Source organism: Lissotriton helveticus, chromosome 12 (genome assembly GCF_964261635.1).
Source record: "Lissotriton helveticus chromosome 12, aLisHel1.1, whole genome shotgun sequence".
NCBI lineage: Eukaryota > Metazoa > Chordata > Amphibia > Caudata > Salamandridae > Lissotriton > Lissotriton helveticus.
The window spans coordinates 527,745,113-527,764,642 of record NC_136073.1 but is presented as its reverse complement, the minus strand read 5'-3'; positions in this window follow the sequence as shown (position 1 = coordinate 527,764,642).

The following is a 19,530-nucleotide window of genomic DNA, read 5'->3' as shown; positions in this document are numbered from 1 at the left end:
AGTTGTGGAGAGGAGTCGTTGGATTGAGGATGCCGTCGTCTCCAATCTGGCGAGAGATAGAACGCACTTGGTCACCCAATCTTCTGCAGTATTCAAGCACCAAATCATCAGTAATACTCAACAGTTTGCTTCCTGGCACCCATGCTTGTCTCATCACTCTTCCCATAATGATTTCATGGGGACTTAGGCCTGTCTTGCGGTCAGGAACACTTCTCAGTCCCATTAGGACCAGAAGCAGGGCCTTCACCCAGGTCATGCCAGTAGCATCTGTCAGCTTTGCTAGTCTGTTTTTGATAGTTCTATTTACTTGTTCCACTATTCCAGAAGCCTCTGGGTGGTATGCACAATGGAGTTTCTGCCTTATTCCAAAGGCCTTACAGAGTTCAGCCAGTATTTCATTCTGGAAATGTCCACCCTTATCTGATTCAATAATGTATGGTATTCCGAATCTAGGTATCAGTTCTTTTAGTAAACACTTCGCTACTGTCAGTGCGTCACTTTGGGGAGTAGGGTAAGCTTCTACCCATTTTGAAAATACGCAAACAATGACAAGGACATATCGTTTCCCTTCACAACGGGGCATGGTGATGAAATCAATCTGTATCCTTACAAAGGGACCCCCTGATCTCCCAATCTTGCTCAGTTCAACCATTGTCCTCTTGCCTGGGTTCATCTGTTGACATGACAGGCACCTCTGGCAGAGGGACTCTGCTACCTTCCTGAACTTCTTACTGTACCAAGTCTGTTGAAATACCAGAATCATGGCATCCCTACCAATGTGTGATCCTTCATGTATTAATCTTGCCATTGTGCCAAGCAAGTGTCGGGGTAACACAGGCATACCAGTTGGGCCCAAAATCACACCATCCACACGTCTCGGTCTACACCCATCCTCCTTCCATTTCTCTCTTTCTTGCCAAGGAGCCGATTCCTGCCACTCTCTCACTTCATCCCATGTAGGCACTTCTTCAAACACCTGAAGCTGGCAGCTGGTTCCTGGCCCCCCTTGTTTTGGATTTACAATATACCGATCTTTGGCACACCATTGGGCCACTCGATCAGCATAATCGTTTCCCAGTGATACTTTGTCCATGCTCTTTTTATGAGCAGCACATTTTACCACTGCCAGTTCTTTGGGCAACTGGATGGCCTCTAAAAGGTCATGAACAACCTTTGCATTCCGAATGGGAGTACCTGAGGAAGTCATGAATTCCCTCTGTAGCCACAATTGGCCAAAGTCATGCACAACTCCATAACAGTACTGACTGTCAGTATACACTGTTATGCGTAAGTCCTTCCCAATTTTGCAAGCTTTTATCATAGCAATCAATTCGGCTACTTGTGCAGACTTGATGTTATATAGGTAACCTGCTTCTTCAATTTTTGTAAAAGAGACTACTGCATAAGCAGCACTCAGGCCTCCTAGTTCATGTCTTAGACAGGAACCATCCACAAATAGTTCTTTATCATGTTCAGGCAACGGCGTTTCTTTTATGTCTGGGCGTGGTTTAGTACTGAACTCTGTCAGGTCAATGCAGTCATGTTCATCATCATCCCCACCTTCCATTTCCAAGGGGTCGGGGAGCAAAGTGGCAGGGTTCAGAATACCGCACCTAACAATGCTTACATTTGCTGCACCCACAAGAATCCTCTCGTATTTAGTCAGCCGACTAGGGGTGAGATACTGCGTTTTAGTTCTGGTCAATAGAATTACTACTCCATGCGAAACATACACAGTCACAGGATGTCCCATGACAATGGACTCACTTTGTTCTAAACTTGCACAGGTAGCAGCTACTGCTTTCAGACAGCCTGGTAACCCAGCAGCTACTGGGTCCAAAGTGGCAGAGAAATAGGCCACAGGCCTTCTGGTCGTGCCATGTTCTTGAGTCAGGACTGACAATGCGCAATTATCGCGAGTGTCACAGAATAAGGCAAATTCTTTGGAATAATCTGGCATTCCCAACGCAGGGGCTGTACACAGACAGTTTTTCAGTCTTGTGAAAGCCATTAGGCTTTCATCGTCCCACTCTACAATATCTGGCATTCCTCTCGTGGTCATTTTTATCAAGGGCCTGGCTAAGGCTGCAAATCCCAGAATCCACTGCCTGCAGTACCCTAATACACCCAGGAACATTCTGACATCTTTTTGAGTACCGGGCAACTGCATCTTTTGAATTATTCTCACTCTTTCTGATGTGACTTTTCTGACACCCTTTTCTATCTGGTGTCCTAGATATTTCACTGATTTCGCACAGAACTGTAGTTTGTCAGGGGCCACTTTATGCCCTTTCTCACACAGATGATTTAGGAGGGCAAGGGTGTCAACTACACAGTCCCTATGACTTTTAGACGCCAGTAGAAGGTCGTCTATGTACTGCACTAACACAGAGTTCCCAGGTAAGATCAAAGTCTCTAGACATTTTTTCAAGATCTGATTAAAGATAGAGGGGCTCTCTGTATACCCTTGAGGGACCCGGTTCCAACAATACACGTGACCCTCGAAGGCAAAAGAGAAAAGAAATTTGCTGTCGGGGTGCAGGGGTATCGAAAAGAATGCATGACATAAATCAATCACAGTGAACCATTCAGCATCCCAAGGAATCTGGTACAATATCACTGCAGGGTTCGGGACAATAGGGCAGCAAGGAACTACAATTTTGTTAACCTTTCTCAGGTCTTGCACTACCCTATACTTGCCACTAGGCTTTTTGATGCCCATAATCGGTGAGTTGCATGGGCTGCTCATCACTTCCTGTATGATGTCTCCTTCTAATAATTTTTGTATTTCCAGAGTGACACCTGCTTTCACTTCAGCATTCATTCGGTAGGGCCTAGTGTTAGGATATACTGCATTGTCCTTGATGGCTATCTGTATGGGGTCCACATCTTTCATCAACCCCACATCTTTTCCAGTGAAATCCCACACCTCTGGCTTTACTGCTTCCTGGAGTTCTTGGGGCAAGTCCTGCAGGGTCAATCTTTTAATTTCTGAGTCAGGTCTAAGTAACAATAATTTATAAATGCCATCTTCATCTGGGGTCTGTATTTCAACACCTTTTGGTGTGCAAAAGATGGTACAGTTCATTTTGCACAGCAAATCACGACCCAGTAGATTCACTGGACTGGTGTCACAGACGACAAATCTATGCATCTGTTTAAAATTTCCAATTGAAATCTCCATTGGTTCGGTAACAGGAGTACTAATCAATTGATTAGATACACCCACTACTTGGATATTTTCTCCCGAGAGGGGTAGGTTTGGAACGTCCACTGTTCTTACAGTAGAACGGGTAGCGCCAGTGTCCAACAGAAAGGTGACATCATTTCCGTCAACCTTTCCTTCAATATATGGTCCAGACTGGTCTACCGGCAAGGAAGCGCCAAGTACGCACTCCTCGTCCTCCCCTCTCAGGCCCCGTCAGTCCTGATCATTACAAAGGAAGGTATCATTTAGCAGATACTGCGAAGTTGCTGTATTTCTGTTCTCCCCGCTTTCCCAAACTTCTATCTCCTCACCCTCTGCCTGTCTTCCCCTGTATACCTGTTTGGGTGCTCGAGGCACCTGAACTGTTTTTTCCTGGGGTTGAGTCTTTCTTGGTCTTTCTTTCTGCGTCTGTGGAGTTAAATCAGGAGTTTTTGCATTATCATCTAATAATTGGGGACACTCGTTACGCCAGTGTCCAATTTCGCCGCACTGATGGCAGGGAAATTTCTTCATAGCCTCTTCCCTGCTAAATTTGGGCCGGGGCTTTCCTCCACCCCCTCCCCCAGGACTTTTGTTCTCAGCATTCTTAACCATGTTACTCAATTGTTTTTCCTGCTGTTCTGCGAGCTTCACCTGCGCCCACATCACCTTTTCCTTAAGGGCCTTTTTCTTTTCTGCCATCTCGTCCTCGCAGTACTTAGCGTACCGCAGGACCTCATCCATTTTCTTAGTATGCCAACAGATTTTATTATCTTTTATCCACTGACAAATTTCAGGTCTTAAACCATTTACAAACCTGTAAATAAAGTGCGTCATGTCCTTCAAATCGATGTTATCAATACCACTGTATGTTTTAAATACCTGCAATAACCTCTCATAGAAGGAGTGCACTGTCTCGTCCCTTTCCTGTGTTGTTCTATCTATTTTTGTCCAATCAGTTTCTTTTGCGGGCACCTTTTCTTTCAAATGCTGAATTACCTGCTCATATTTTCGCATGACATCCTTTGATGGCTCCCCTGTTTCCTTATTTCTTGGGTACTCCTCACTGGGCCAGTCTATGGCTATTTTACACTGGGTCCACAAATCTACCGGAACCACAATGTCGAAAAACCCATCCAGGTCTTTCCACAGACATTTCTGTACCTTCACGAACCTCTCCACCTGCCTGTACCAGTCAACTGGTTTCTCTCGTAATTTTGGAAAATCGTTCGTGAAGGACACAATATCCTGCCTAGACCAGGGGACATGCACATATTTCCCTCCTGGAACTTCGCGCATGGGGCATAACTGCTCAGGTTTTTCTACCTCCCTTAAAGCAAATTCAGGAGTCACTTGTCGGGAGCGAACCTCTTCCCTCTTTTTCGCCCACCTGCTTCTCCATCTTTCCACATCTCCCCATTTCTGCAGTACCCCCATTAATTCTTTAATCTGCAGCTTTTTTCCCGCCACATTCAGGTGCTCTATATCTTTGTCTGAGAAGTCTGCTCTGTACGGTTTCTGTAAGGGTTTGGATTTTGAGATATCTACCCCCATACTAACTGCTGTTTCGGTCAGTTTTTCGTGGAGCACTCTGGTGTTCCTTGTAAAGCTTTTACATATGAACGACAATTCTTCTTCAGAGTAAGTGTTCAATCGATCCAACCCCACATTCCCTGCCATTAATTCTTCTATTTCTACCCTCAGCTTGTAGAGGTCTAAAGGTTTCGTTTGTGGAGTTTGTTTTTCTAATTCACGACTCCAACTCTCAATTTCATCCGGAGTTACCAGAGAGACATTCCTAGTACCTGTTGCTGTCTCTAATTTAATTTCTTTTGTATTAAAAGGGTTATATCTCTGCTGCAATCCCTTTCCGGTCGGTTTGTTTGGCAAGTCCAAGAACGCAACTTCAGACTCGCACTCACTGGACTGATCATCTATGATTATCGGTTCCTGTCTCGGGGGTGCCATGACTGGGGTCATGACTGGAGTAATCGGATTTCCCTGACCATTTCCGTATAACGGGACCACCGGTCCAATAGTTACTGGAATAGTCAATGCCTCAGGACTGGTATTTAACTGGGAGATTTTCTGAATTATTTCTGTCCTTTGTCTAGTTAGAGCCTCTTGCTCTTTTTCCACTAGTATCCTTCTTAAAGTTGTGTCATGTAATATCTGTGGGGTCAATGGAGGAGTAAAACTCGGGGCAGTAGGATGCGTTTCACTTGGTCCTCCACCATAATTTGGTTTCGGGAATAAAGTCCCAGTATTAAAGGACCTGCGCTCTTCCCCATATGGAGGTTGAACAAAAGGCAGTCCTGAATTCGATGGTTTCTCTTCGCTTTCATACAGGGGTCTGGGAAGGAACATTTTTGTACGTGAGTAATTTTCTTCCTGACCTACGGGCACTTTGGGATATATATCCCTTGTTTCCGTCGGTTCGGGTTTCTCAAAATAGGGTAACCCTTGACCACCCCCTCCCAGTCCTAGGGACCTGTCTTCTTCCTTGAGGAAGTGGCGTCGGGGAGCATCTCCTACACTGGAAGGACGGGTTCCCTCATTATAAGGTGGCGGACTTCTGGTACAAATGTCATCTATCAATTCATCATCTGATTCCCCCGGGGCCCCCCAATGCTTACACTTTTCAGTACTTTTCTCACCCGCTGCAGGGTTATGACATGCCGGCATCATGGGGAACAGACCCTCAACAATCATGCTCTGCCTCCACTGTTTCATCCTTTTATCCCTGGACTCCTGTTTCTGCCTGGGGTACCACTTGGTCAAACCCTTGTCCATTCGGGGTCTTTCTCTTTCAAAAGCCTCAATCTCCCATTCCTCTAATGCCTCATACTGCGTTAGTCTCGGTCTGGGATGCAATTCGTTCATCCGAGTCCTTAAATTAAATAGGATCCTACCATTGAAAGTACCATCTAACGGAAAAGCCAATACTCCGTCATCTTTTGTGTACTTCACCCAATTCTCCAACCACACACAGGTATTGTACCCTCGGTCAAACATCATGAATGAGGCAGGAGTATTAGGTGGTGGGACAAGAACACCTTCTCTAGATTTAATCGGTTTGTCCGTTTTAAAATAATTTTTCACCTTACTTATAAGGGACATTTTTCTCTTTGTTCCGTACATAATATCGTATCTATTAGTCTTCCACTGATCCCTTTCAAACCCTAGGTGCCTTGGATCAGGTCGAGTTCCTGTAGTCTGCGAGTGCCACATACGACTTCTCCGCTAAACTTTGTTTACAAACTACCTCCAATCAGAACGCACTTCAGAAATTCGTGCAACCAATGGGTGCGCGACTCTAAATAATCTCGGCCAATGGGTGCGCGGCCCCTTCGTGAGATAGTTCCCACGCTCCGGCGCTCACCCCTCCTTTACAAACTCAGCTCCGCTACCCGCCCGCTGCTTCCACCAATCCCAGCGCGGCACAGAGTGACGTCAGAGACGCTTCGCGGCTGACCCCCTCCCTTCACAAGGTAACGGAAACTTTCTTTCTTTTAAAGTGCTCAGTGCTTGGTTATTTTACAACAAATACACATTCGCCACAGTGCTCAAGTGTCTAGACAGAGAAAGAATTGTTTTACTGCAAGTAAACTACTTCCATTTACTTTTCACTCGCTGCGGGCAGATCTCTTCCGCCTACCCTTCACTCTAGCATCGGTGAACCTGTTATTCCCCTAAACTCATCCACTTCTTTCCGGGATATAATCCGAGTTTAAGGTTTCTCAGCGGACCCCTCTGCTTTCACGCTAGCTCCGAGGAACCTGCTACTCTTCCGATGTGACCCTTACTAGGTTACGCCACTATGGGAATTTTGCCAATGAACCCCGTTACTGTCATTTATTCACACATGTATTCAGAAAAACCCTAGTTAGTGCTTCCCGGTTATCCTAACCTGCACCTAACTTTCCTCGAGCCTGTGACCTCAGGACAATGGATTCTATTCACCACTTGCCCTTTCAATTCCCCGGGGAGTTCGGACAACATGAAACGATACGGTTTACAAATGCATGGATTAGTACATATAACAATATAAGAACAAGAATAATAACAATGCAAAAATTCATGAGTTTCAGCAGCGTATTCACAAGAGAATGATCAGGTCTCTTAGAACAGCCGCTCTTCTAGCAGCATCAATATACTAGCAGCTTCCGACTCAACTAGTCCAACTAATCCCTGCCTTACTCTCAACTAGTCCCTAACCATCCTCTAGCTACCAGAAAACTGATAGAGCGCGCGAGGCCACCCGACCAATAGTTTTCGCCGCTTCCGGCTTCAGGGCCCATATACTTTCAAATCACCATATACATTAATCAGGTGACTTCACGAGCTCTACCAAGTTGATGTGTGTGTGTTCCCTGCTAATAATTTTCAGTGCACCCGACTTACCATCCACCGATGCGGGTACCTAATGACCACAATGAATCAGGGAGCTAGCTGTAAAAGAAAGGCAGCAAAATACAAACCCAAACAATAACATTCAAATACTGTTTAAATGACCACGGAGAACTGGAAGTTTTAAAATGTTTATCTAAAATTCATTATTTTCTTGCATGAGGTACAGTAAAATAAGGCAATCAATAACCAAGATAACGTAAATTATATAGGCATAAAGAAATAATGACAGGGTAATCATTCAAATGTAATATGAAATGCAGATGGAAAATACTATAAAATCTCAGAAATGTTTAAGCATGGACAGTTTATGCATGAATAACTATGGGAGGGCCTATAAAGAGTAACATGCTTCACTTAAGGTGAATGGGCCTTTGAACAATCTAGGCAATGAAGTTCTAGACCATATCAGAAAATTACAAACTGCAATGCAAAATATAATTTCTAACCAGTGAGAAGACATAGGAACAAACCTTTGAAAAATATGTAATTGACTTTCAATAGTTGCGGAAAGGCATGGAAAATATAACATATGCAATGATGAACTTTATTAAAGCAAAAGTTAGAAATTCAGAAGGTGCAAGATTTAAGAGTTTCAGAGCAATATTTACCTAGAAAGGTGTGGAAACCAAACCCTGGCCACGGGTCAGTTAAGGACAGGAAACCCTCAAGGAAGGATACCCCTCAAAGGACAGCAGGTGCAGAATGGACACCCAGGACAGAACAGGATACCCTCGGAATAGGAATCAGGACAGGACCCTCAGGACAGGACAGCAAACCCTCAGGACAGGACCCTCTTCAGGACAGGACCGGAACCCACAGTTCGGAAGCAACGCCTGCGCTCCACCCGCTCTGCAGCTATCGATCAAGACCCCGATTGGGTCAGCGAACTCCCAGCTAAGTGCTTTGCCAGCACTTTAAGGTTCAGTAGAACCTCAGTCTATGGTCAAATTCGGACAGAGTGCTTCGCAGCGCTCTGTATCTTCAGTCACCTATTGAGTGCGTTGGGTCAGTGACAGGTCAGCTAAACCAGACAAGTCGGACGGTTCACTAGGTGAACCCAGGGTAGATATACAGTTTGGGGACAGTGTACCACCCCCAATGTTGCAAAGTGTCAGAATCCCTTAATTTCGATTTGTCCTAAGGTAGGATTTGGGTAACACACCAATCACGACATAGTGTTTCAAGCCTACATTTGCATAATAGGGTACCGCCTAACTAGATTGGGGTTCTCATGAGAACTGGTGCAGAAATACAATGGTAACTTTAACATTGTTGCTCTGTGAGCACATATGATTGGTTCAGCCGAGTTTTCGGGTCGTTTCTCAGGAGCATCTTGCTCATCACTGCCAACTGGCTGTGTTCCATCAGTCAAGGTCTGTCATGCCTCGGCAAGTCGCGCAGGCGCAGAGGGACCTCCAAGATGGTTCTCGGCACAGACAAAACCCCATTCCCCGCGGTACATGAAAAGTAAGCGAAAACAAATTAATACATAGTAATGTCATTATGAAAGCACATCACAGGATTTATACTTTTAACTCATCATCAAGAAATAAAACTATTGCGTTTAAATGTTAGCCACATTGATACAGTCACAAGAGCAGTGGCACGAGCAGTACCACATGATAAGCACAGCTATGAATTACGCATGCGCATAACTTTCCCTCCACTTCTGCAGACGCGTCAGGACACGTGAGTGTGGCTGACGCATGCGCAGTAACTAAATACAAGCGGCGGCCATTTTAGATGACTCGAGTAAATTATTTTAGTAAAACACATGTGCAAGCTTCACGATCCTTATCCAAACTAAACATAAATGTTAGTAGAACATACACTTGTTACCGTATTACACATAAACGAGGTTCTTGACTTCGGCAAGCCGCAAAATATGCGAAGCTTTGCTTCATCACTTTCACATCTCTACTTTCTCCCCTTGTCAATGTTTTCTTCTTTGTCTTTTCTTCTTCCTCTCTTCCTTCTCTTTCTCACTCTTGCTCGAAGTCTGATGATGGAAATCGAGCACTGGTGCATACTATTTGCAACCACAGCACTATTTAAACACAGAGCAAAAGCCTTCCATATGTCTCGTCACCGCAAAATGCAACTAACGTTAAATGTTTAGAGGAAAAGGTTTCCATTATAATGGTGATACTTTTGTTGGTCATTTTGGTTCATTGGCATATCCCCTATGTTTTTTTCCATATTATTAATTTATTCCTTGAAATTCCGCCCTGTCTTTGGACCAATTATTGTACTATTCTGTTCATTTTTTCTTCGATTGTATCACCTTGTATTGTATTTAACTATTTATTCATTTCTTTAAAGTTTAATAAATCTTTTGAACAAAAAATGTTTAGAGGAAAAGGGCTGTCTATTAACATACATTGATGTCTCCTAATTGATAATCAGGGGTCTGTGACACTCACATATTTTGCCTATATATCTGCAAAACTTTTGAAAAATTTGAAAATGGCATTTGGAACTATATTTTAGCTTAGAGCATCCGCGCATCCAATTTGGCACGGCACATATTGCAAAAAGCTTAAGAACGCAAACAGCAGCCTCTTGCATTTGTGGTTTGCATTGTTCCTGTGCATTCGCACGAAATTATGAGCAATCTCAGGATGCCAGCATTACAGAAATTTCATCAGGCCTATTGATAACCACTACCATTATATTATCAGGACAGCTAAACAATCTTTTCTGATGTAGTACTGTCATGTTGTTAGTACTGCAGGAGCAAGGCAGCCTGTATAACAGTATTTCTAGGCTGATTCTACTAGACAGGGCATGTGCTGTCTGGTGTGAGGCGTATTGACGCACATTGCTTGCCATTGGTTGGCTTACCTTGTTACTCTAATTTTCGTGCTTCTTATTTTTGTCCCAAGTTGTCAATCTTGCGTTTGACTCACCCATGGAGCATTGTCTCTTTACAATGTCTTTTATTGACTGGCATCACTGCTTTTAATACTTTTTCTGTTTGTGTGAAGCACTCCATGCGAGTGTATTGCTTTTCTAGCTATCGCCGAGGTGTTCCCCTGTACTCTGTGTTGCTCTGTAGCCCACTGCCTCTGTACAAACCCCTCCCTCTTGCATGTGCCTGTGTGTTACTCCCTGTTGCTTGCCCCACCCCATTGTGTTGCTTTCCCTCCCACCTTCTCCTCCTTGGTGTTTGCTGTTTCCCACCCACCCTCCCTTGTGTTCCTTTGCCATTCCCCAGTACACTCCCCCCATGTCTGTTGCTTTACAGTTATTCCCCATTCTCACCATATTGCTTTGCTGTTAAATGTAGCTTTGGCATTCTCCCACCCTCCCCACATGTTGCTTTGCTGTTTCCCCCCACCTCCCTCGTGTTCCTTTGCAATTCCCCCACCTCACCTCAGTGCTGCTTCTGGTCACCACCTGCGTACTTTAAAAAACAAAAAAACGCTACTGCAGCCCTTTTCTCTCAAGAATTGTAACTTTTATATTTTCAGAAAAAAAGCTAATCTAATTCTTCTCTATTTAAAATAAAGTCATTTATATGAGAATCTCTAGTTGGATTTAGACAAGCACTTAAAAATGACATCATGTTATCAATGAACTTACTCTTTCATTTACTAATGACAGGTTTTTGAGTGCCTGACAAAATCCAATTTGTGATAGTCTGAGTTGCCACCATCGTGCTCCTAGAAGTGAGCGTCCCGCTCCTAGCAGGAACCCTCAAAACCCCCCTCATGGCTCATCTGAGCTGGCAGGCTCCAAACTGATCATCACTACCTGGAACGTGGCTGGGCTAAGGTCAGTACTCAAATCCAATTCCACGTTGGCTTATCTGAATAAAAGTGACATTATCTGCCTACAGGAGACCTGGGCTCTATCTCCATCGGTCCTCTATGGCTGCTACAAGCTTTTGCAACCGGCAAACAGGTCTAACCTCTTCGGACATCCATCTAGGGGCCTCTCAATCTTCATTAAACACTCTTGCAAGATCATGGCAACACCTTGCCACTGAAACTTCCCGGCACTGCAAGTTGTTCTAATTACAGGGGCCTCAAACCAAACAACAAAAATCCCCCTTCTTTTATTAAATTGTTATCACAAAACAATGCAAAAAATTATGCTTTCTGCAACAGTACTCTTGAATAAGAACTTTGAAGATCTTCTGTTAGAGTTTGCTCAGCTGAAATCCTGCTACTATGCTATTTTAAAATCAGGGCCCTGGGAGTCAATGACAACTTAGCTCACAAAACTAAAGAACAGGAAACTATGAATATCCTATTATCCAACTGTAATCTACATTCAGCGAAGCAAATCCTTCAGTCACAAGATCCCAGTGTACATTTTTCCACAACATTTAAGAACATCTCAACCATAGACTATATCTTCCTGTCAGCCTCTCTGGCAAGTCATTTAGTTAATCTTTATAGAAAGCGACCATAACCCCCTGACTGCAGCACTGGACCTACAAGCCCCTGCTGCCTCCACAGTTACAGAATTGGGGCAGTCGACGTGGACCGAATCTCACACACTAGTCAGACGAATCAAATGGGACACCTCAGGGTCTGCCAAGGTGGGCAATTGGCTCAAAGATGTTACCTTGAACTTCATTAACAACCCTGCTGTGAATCACCTGCACAGATGGGATGATTTAATAGCCAAATTAAGAGACATCCTAATGGGACCTGGACACCCTGGCCGACATTCCAAGATCCCTCCACGGATGCCCTACAAAAGTGCTATAGTCAACGGACGAAGAAAATTAAGGATAATCACTCGTTTGCACAAACAAAATCCCACTGCACTGTCCCAAAAAAATCTGGTAATTCTACGAACAGTGTGCAAAAAAATAGAATGGGAAGCCAATAAACTCAATAAACAGGAGAAGTGGATAAAAATACATGCCATGCTAAAAGAAAAAAGCTTGGCTCACTTTTGGAATCACATTAACAAACTCCAATCCTCCAACAACAGTAGGGGGAACGCAGTCTCAGATGCAACCTGGATACCTCATGTCAACATACAATACTGCAGTGAAACCCAAGGCCTTCCCGAAGTTCTTAGCAGAGGAACAAATGACAACACAGCAATGGAAACCCATGCTCTGACCACATCTGCCCAGGTATGCAGATTCTTGACAAACATGAAAAACTACGGAACCTCTGGGCCCAACGGCCTCCCTACTATTACATTCAAATATGCCCTGGAAGAATGGGCCAAACTGCTAACCCCCCTCTATAATCACACCTACATCACAGCACAGATCCCTGACTCATTGAGAGGCTCGACCTTATGTCCAATCTTCAAAAAAGGAGACCCCCACCCTTCCTTCCAACCACTGACTTATTGCCTTATTAGATCTAGAGGCCAAGGTCTATGCTTGGTGTTCTTATATCATTGAAAGGATGGGTCGTTGAAAATAATATCTTAGCCTATTTCCAAACTGTGTTTCGCACAGCAGCCTCCACAGTCCACTACATAACTGCTCTAGCCATCCTGAGTCATTGAGCAATCCAAAAAAGTCATCCTCTTTTCTGTTGTTTTATAGACAACCGTGCTGCCTTTGACAAAGTGGTCCGCAATACTCATTGGCGGAAATTAGACACTGGGTCCTGCTTGGTGCTCTTATTTCTCTGCATAAAAATACATGGGTGCGAGTGAGAACTGGCCATTCGAGCGTTTCAACAAAAATCTCCACCTCAGACGGCCTGAAGCGAAGATGCGGTCTCACACCCCTCCTGTTCAATCTCTACACAGCTAACCTTGGGAGATTCTTGGAGCACAGCAGCTTGCTTCCTCCACAACTGTGAGACTCAAAACTGTACATTCTACAATACGCCGACGACATCGTCATAATGGACCATGCTAAATCTGGACTTCAACGTACTCTATGCAGCCTCGACGAATACAACAAAGCCAACTCTCTTAAAATGAATCAGGACAAGACCATGGTCCTGATTGTAGGTCGTAGCAGAAAAAAGAAACTTTTAAGCTGGAGCATTGGGTCCGCTAAGATCAAAACCACACTCAAGTTTAATTACGTGGTGGTATGGTTCAGTGAGTCTTCTGGGCTATTAGTCCAACTAGACGCCCTGAAAAAGAGAGTTGGAGCTATAACACACAGCGTGGCAAGCCTTAACCGGACTCTGCACAGTGTCTCAGGTGCCCTTTATTAAAGGTCATAAAAGACACCCTTCTTTCCACCCTACACGACGGGCATCAGGCCTTCCCAGTGGCAAGTGCGGCCTGCCTAGATAGGGCCAATGTATGACCTACAAACGAGTTCTTCAACTACCCAAATATATACATAGGGCAAGATTACGACTCAAGCTGGGCCTCTAAGACAATCAATCACATGCAAGCCCATACCCTGAAATTCTATAGAAGGGTATTAAATGCCCCAGAAACACCCTTAAAGCCTGCCTAAAAGAAACCTTTGAGAGCCTCGGGAACCCATAGAACCAACAAATACAAAAAGCAATAAGATCGCTACAAATTGAAGAAATAGCGCTAAAATTGGACTCCATCTCCTACGCAGCCTGGCAAAAGGTTATAAACAAGCAGGTGAGACAAATTTCATATCAGCAGGACATTCGATCCCTAAAACCTTCAACTATTTGGTCTGTCTTGAACGACTCTTATCTACCAGGGATACATCAGCCCTGCCTCTCAGACAGCCTAAACCAATCGGCCCGTAGGAATATCATGTTTATGCACTCCCTCGGCCTGCTAACCATCGACCTCAACCAATGGGCCCCACATGGACAGGAGGGGGCCTGCAGACTATGCAACTATAATACCGAATCATGGCTCCACCTCTTGTGCTGCTGCTCTTCACTTAATGCCACTGGATTCAAGCTAGTCAGGCTGATGAGGGGTGTTACCCAAAAACTGGTCCCAGGATGCTTGTTTCTGGTCCAGGGGAGACCTGGCTTGGCAGTTTGTGCTGGACTGTTCCCATGAGGCACAGGGTCAAGACTGATTTGCATATTGTCGAGACCGCTCCGGCTACAGTAAAAATGGATAAGACAAAATGCAAGAAAACCCTTCAGAGAAAAGCACCTTTAAAACACAGACGTTGGAAAAGACAACATGTTGTGTCCGTTTCTTTTCTCAAACAGTGCTTGTCCAGCATAGGCGCTCATGATCAGAAAATGGTGGGCGTTCTGCGCCGCGGCGATGTCAGAGGTTGCCGCTCTAGTGTCTGAGGCATCGCAGCTTCAGCTGTCAAGGCGCGCGCTCTGAATCTCAACTGCGCACTTCAACTGTATTCTGACAGCAGCAGCAGCGTCTTTCCTGTCCTCGTCGTTTCTCTTCAAATATCCAGGTTAAGTGTCTACAAGTATCGCATGCGCAACGTGGGAATCAAAGTAAGAGAACTCCTTGTCATGTTTTAGCTGGCAAATAATTTTTCTTCGTGGAATATTCAAAGTCACCGTGAACTTTTGCTTGGTGAACATTTCCTACATAATTCTGTCCTCAGTTTTCAAGTCACCGGTCCTTTGTTTTCAGCTGGTCAAAAAAGAAGATAACTGAAGTTTCCTTTTCATGTCATAGCGAGTTCAATTTTCCTTTTCATTTTATAGCGAGTGGTTCTACTCCTATAGCTCCAACTGGTTATTTCTAGTAGACTTTCAGTTGCCTTTATGATAAGGAATTAATTAAATAGGGTTTGATTGAAAGACCTTATTCAGTTGAAGGAAATTATAAACGCCACCAGAATCTGTGACAGGTATTTAGAATTTAATTTTCGTGTAAACTTAGTCAGGAACGGTATAGATATATGTTAATGCTAAGTGTGTTATATATTACAGTACCACAGATTCTGAATAACCACTACAATATCGAGAGAGCAGCATTAGCCTTTGGTTCTTGGGGTAAGATTTAAAATTTAAAACTTCAAGTTGAGTAGAGTGTATAAAATTCTAGTTGTGGTGTAGTACATGTGTTTTTTCCTACAGGGTGCAAACCACGAGCCTGACGGAACCAGCAGAAGTACAACATCCGAAATAAAGGCTGTCTCTCTCTCTCTTTTGTTGTTTTCTCCACTACCCCTTTCCCTTCTGCTTCTGGGATTGCCTCATCATTTATTGTTGGGCGGTCACTGAGGTGGAGGGGCGTTGGGACCAGCATCGGCTCCTGTGGATTACAGGCATCTTGACAGATTGAAGTGCCACTGTTCCACCTGAGTCGATATGGCTGAGGGGTTGGATCTGAAGTCGTTAGCGGGGGTATTGGAGGGATTACAAAACCAGTTATCACAGTCAGCGGAGGAGAATAGAGCCCTTAGGGATGAAATAAAACGCTCCCAGCATGAAACCCATCAAGTCAAACTGCAGATGGAAAGGTTCATGGCGGAGTCTACTCCTCTGCCCAGGTTTAGTTCTATTAGCAACTCAGCTACTGAAGCCGCTACTCAGGTCATACATTCTGTGGCTCCAGTGGTTCCCCTGGCTAATCCGGAAAGGTTTAGTGGGGACCCTAATAAGGCTCAAATCTTTCTTACCCAATGTTCGTTACATTTCTTATGTAGGTCAGTGGTGTTCAAAGAAGAGCATGTTCGAGTCGCTTTCATGCTGTCGTATATGAGTGGTGATGCCGCTGCCTGGTCTATGCCCTTGATCACTCGAAATGACCCTGCATTGTACAACTTTGAGTTATTTAAAAAGGAGTTCCTGAGAATCTTTGATCGAAGAACTGCCAATCAAGTGACGGATAATGAACTCTTGGATATTAAGCAAGGGAATCGCGACCTCATTGCTTATATAGCTCATTTTAATCGATTGATTGTAGAGACCGACTGGCCTAATGAGAAGCGCTCTGCAATATTCTATCGAGGCCTCAAAGATGAACTAAAAGACGCCTTGGCGCAGATTCCTAAAAGACCTCAAGAGATCTCAGAGCTAATTGATCTGGTTCTACAAATGGATCATCGATTATATGAAAGACGATCAGAGAAGAGAAAAGATTTCAAACCATACATTCCTCGCTTAGATCGTATAAAAACCGAAAGTACCAAACCTGATGCGGGTACCGCTGACGAACCTATGCAAATAGGATCCATAAGAGGGCCACTGTCCAAAGAGGAGAAGGAGAAGCGAAGAAACAATCAGCTGTGTATGTACTGTGGTGCATCAGGTCATTTCGTGAAAGAGTGTCCTAAAAAACCAAAATTCAGTTCAGTTTTAAAAGAACGATCCCACCAGTAGAGGGAGTTGCCCTGGCGGGATGTAACAAAGAGTCAACTCGAGAACAGCAACAATTGATCAACACCTTGCAGTCATCGGCTCCTCATCTCACTGTCTCTTTTACAGTGAAATTCGGTTCACATGAGATTAAAGGAGTTTCAGTAATGATTGACTCGGGAGCTACTGGGAACTTCTGCGATTTGAGTTACGCCAAAGAAATGGCCATTAACTTTATTAAGAAGAGAAATCCTGAAGTTGTGAAGGCGGTTGATGGTACGAATCTTACCTCTGGTCCTAATGTTGAAGAAACAGAGACTTTGGAGTTGATGGGATTGCACGGGCATCGGGAATTTATAAGATTTAATCTGATTGATGCCCCTCAATTTCAATTGATTTTGGGATTACCATGGTTGACTGAACACAATCCCACTATTGATTGGGAACGGCGTACTGTGACCATGAGCTCGGAACATTGTCAGTCAAACTGTTTTTCTGGAGTCAAACCTAAGATGGTGGAATCCCCAGCTGCAACACTTGCCCAGCTTAGCACTAACATCTGTGTAGTTGAAACTCAATCAATTCCAAAAGAGTACCATGATCTGGTTGATGTATTCGATAAAAGGAATGCGGAAAGATTACCCCCTCACAGGGAATATGACTGTAAAATAGAACTGGAACCGGGAGCGACATTGCCATGCAGTCGTATCTACGCATTAACTGAAAATGAAAATCTTTATCTAAAAGAATATTTGGAAGAATATCAAAAAATTGGGTTCATAAGGCCATCCCAATCACCAGTGTCCTCGCCTCTTTTTTTCCGGCCAAAGAAGGATGGGACTCTTCGAACATGTATTGATTATAGGGCCTTGAATCAGGTTACAGTGAAGAACAGATATCCACTGCCCTTAATTTCACAACTTTTAGACCAAGTAAAGGGGGCCAAAATCTATACCAAACTCGACCTTCGTGGAGCGTACCATCTGGTGAGGGTTGCAGAGGGAGACGAATGGAAGACAGCATTCAGAACTAAGTATGGGCTGTTCGAATATCAGGTGATGCCTTATGGACTGAGTAATGCCCCAGCAGCCTTTCAACATTTTGTAAATGATGTCTTACGAGAATTCTTGGAAGGAGTGGCCGTAGTATACATAGACGACATTTTGATCTTCTCCAATTGCATAGAGGAACATGTTGTACATGTCAGAGCTGTTCTGAAACGGTTGCTTGAGAATCAATTGTACGTAAAGTTAGAAAAGTGCTCATTTCATGCTGAACGAGTGGAATTTTTGGGGTTTGTTCTGTCGGCAGATGGTGTGGAGATGGACGATTCCAAAGTCCAGGCCATTCAAGATTGGGCCTCGCCGAAAAGTGTAAAAGAGATACAAAGCTTCATCGGATTCGCCAACTTCTATCGACGGTTCATACCCAACTTTTCAGATAAAGTTTCGCCTATAACTCAACTGTTAAAAAAAGGGAAGAAGTTTGATTGGTCTCAGGAAGCGGAAAAGGCGTTTCAAACTCTAAAGAAGGCTTTTGTGACTGCTCCGGTCTTAATGCATCCAGACCCTGATCAAGAATTTTTTGTTGAAACTGATGCTTCAGACTTTGCTACAGGTGGAATATTGTCACAAAGAGACAAACTTAGCGGACAACTTCATCCTGTGGCTTATCGATCTAGGAAATTATCGGAACCAGAATGTAATTATTCAATTGCAGACAAGGAATTGCTGTCAGTTAAAGAGGCCTTTCAGGATTGGCGTCACTATTTGTTGGGAGCAAAACATTGTGTGACTGTGTTTACCGACCATAGAAATCTACAATTTTTGAAATCAGCAAAAACGCTCACGCCTAGACAATTAAGGTGGTCTCTATATTTTTCAGAGTTTGACTTCGTGATCACCTATAAACCCGGAGCACAAAATGGCAAAGCTGATGCTTTATCTAGGATGAATGCTTCCATAGAAACTAGGCCTCCAATTCCAGAACCTCTTATTCCTTTGAACAAAATAATCGGAGCAATCCATCTACAAGAGTTCACGGAAGATATCCTGAAAAATCACGCCGATGATCTGAAGGATTGGGCGGATTCTGATGAAAAGAAAACGGTGAAAGACGGTCTGCCATTCTACGAAAACAAATTGTTCTTACCTACTAAGGAGATGCAAGAAAAGGCCATAAGAAGTTGTCATGACGATCGTCTAGCAGGTCATCGAGGAGTCAGGAAAACCTTGGAGTTGATCAAGAGGCATTTCTGGTGGCAGGACATGGCGGATCAGATAGGACAGTATGTGTCGACCTGTGAACTGTGTATAAAAGGTAAACCTAGTCGTAGAGCCCCTCAGGGTTTGTTGCAGCCACTGCCTAATCCACCACATCCTTGGCACACAGTGACATTGGATTTGATAGTTGATCTTCCAGCTAGTTTGGGTAATACTGTCATTCTAGTGCTGATTGACTCATTTTCCAAAATGGGACATTTCATTCCATTAAAATCTGTGCCCACAGCCCCGCAGTTAGTGCAGATATTTAACCAACATATAGTACGTGTGCATGGAATTCCAAAGGTCATTATATCTGATAGAGGGTCACAGTTCGTATCAAAATTTTGGAAACAATTTATGCACAGCTTAGGAGTGGACACACGACATTCGACCAGTTTCCATCCTGAAACAGATGGCCAAACGGAGAGAGTAAACCAGGAATTGGAACAATATCTTAGGCTCTATCTGCTGGAACAGGAGGGCAACTGGTCGGATCTATTGTGGA